A 2,014-nucleotide genomic window follows, 5' to 3' on the forward strand; every position below is an offset into this window, starting at 1 on the left:
CACTGGGTATTATATACAACTGATAAATCAACGAACTCTATCTCTAAAGCTAGTATGCTCTATATATGTTAATTAATTGAATTTAAATAAAATAAAAATTTTTAAAAAGGGAAAAAAATAATCCTTCACAGCACATCTTTATATATTTCAGGAGTTTATTCCTGAGTTCTTATTTTTGACATCACACTGTCCTGTTTAGGAAGACACCAGGGAGAACTATCCTTTAGCAAGTTTCTTATTTTCTCATTGACATCAGTACTTGTGTAACTCATTGGTTTTCCTATTTTCCATTGGCTGCTAGGAAACTCCAGGCATCTCTCTCTCATGTTAATAAACATCCCTATAATAAAAGATCCAATGGTCACTATGTTTGTGAAACGCAGGGCTAAAGAAAGTGAAATTGGTTTCTTTATTCTGTGAGCTCGTATAATCTTCACAATTGCCTCAGAGGTTGGTACCATTGTTTATGCCATTTTTATAAGATAATGTGAACACTGAGTCCTCAGAGAGACTACTTGCTCGAGTAGTGGTGTTAGGATTAGAACATGCTGTTTGACTTCCATCTTAAAACCATAAGCAAATCATGTATATGAAATACCTGGCAAAAGGAAATATTTATCCATATGATATAGGCAGCTAAGGAGCTGGCCTTAAGGGCTAGATTCACAAAAGGAGGCAGTTCTATAGGGTCAGGTGGATGTGGCCCAGCCCAAAGAATCAAGGAACCCAGCCACCCATACCCCAACACTTACCTAAGCCCTTCTGCCTGGGAATACTTCTGTTCATGTCAGTTTTACCCAAAACTGTTTCTGATAACCCACAAATTTCATACTGGTACCTGGTCCTCACCCTGACTTCTCCCAGTTCCCACTTTCCTTTCTTGGATGTCCGCTCTCCATGGACCAATTTGCAGCACTGGTGAGGGAGGCTTCATGGGCTTCAAATGTATGATGGAGGTAACTGCTTATGCTCAGCTGTGTACTGATGGACGTGGAGGAGGTAAAACCAGCCAGAGGGATTTTGTGCATGTGTGCTAAATTTCCCAAGTAATGGATCCTAATTCTTAACTCCCTGGTAATAGATATCTAGACTTTTCAGGCCTCAGGGTGAGTGGAACGGACTTCCAGTCCCTTGATCTTGGGCTTGACCATGAGATTTGCTTGGCCAATGGGACGTTAGTGGATCTGACAAGAGAAGAAACTTGAAATGGGGTTCAACATGGGATCTCCACAATGCCCTTTGAACTCTGATGATCTGTACTCATGGTCCAGTAGCAACCTTTCTCATGGGCTCTCCAGAACAAATATCATCAGATCTAGAGTCTAAAGTTGTGCTGCCCATCTATGTTAGCTTTCTATTGCTGCCTAACCAATGATCACAAACTTAGTGGTTTAACACAACCCCACCCCCCCTTACAGTTGCTGTAGGTCAGAAGTATGGGTACAACATAACTGGGCTCTCTAATCAGGATCTCAAAAGGCTGAAATCAAGTTGTCAGTGGGGGCTATGAACTCATCAGGAGGCTCGATTGTGGAAGAATCTATTTCCAAACCCATTCAGGGTGTTGATAGAACCCAGTTCCTTGGGTAAGACTGACTCCCCACTTTCTTGCTGGCTGTTGCATGGGTCACTCTCAGCTCCTAGAGGGTACCCTAATATCCTAGCAATGACCCTGTCATAATACAGCAGCTTGCTTCTTAAAGACAGCAGGAGAATGTCACTCTAGTCTATTATGATGGAGTCTTGTGTAATGTAATGTGATCACAAGAGTGACTGTACTGTCACCTTTGCCAGATTGTGTAACCATGTTGAGGTAGTGACCATCCCATTATACTCACAGATCCCACCCATACTCAAGAACACATATATCAAAGAATAGGAATCTTGCTGGACCTTCTACAGATGATCTGCCTACCAAAACATCCAAGCCTAGATTATTAGCCAAACCATGGTTGGCCTACAAAACTGTGGAAGTGAGAATTAGTGTTTATTGTAAGCCAGAGTTTTGTGGTGG

At 41.8% G+C, this 2,014-nt stretch overlaps 1 long non-coding RNA gene across 1 annotated transcript; it reads right to left on the reverse strand.

Annotated features, from left to right (window-relative positions):
* Nucleotides 1-391: 391 nt before the first annotated feature.
* LOC144313533 (uncharacterized) lies at nucleotides 392-1,658 on the reverse strand. Its single transcript, XR_013379171.1, has 2 exons — nucleotides 839-1,658; nucleotides 392-598 (listed from the first exon to the last, which is right to left on the reverse strand). It is a non-coding gene; the product is annotated as an uncharacterized LOC144313533 (long non-coding RNA).
* Nucleotides 1,659-2,014: the final 356 nt, after the last annotated feature.

The sequence above is a fragment of the Canis aureus genome, chromosome 5 (assembly GCF_053574225.1).
Source record: "Canis aureus isolate CA01 chromosome 5, VMU_Caureus_v.1.0, whole genome shotgun sequence".
In the NCBI taxonomy this organism is placed as follows: Eukaryota; Metazoa; Chordata; class Mammalia; order Carnivora; family Canidae; genus Canis; species Canis aureus.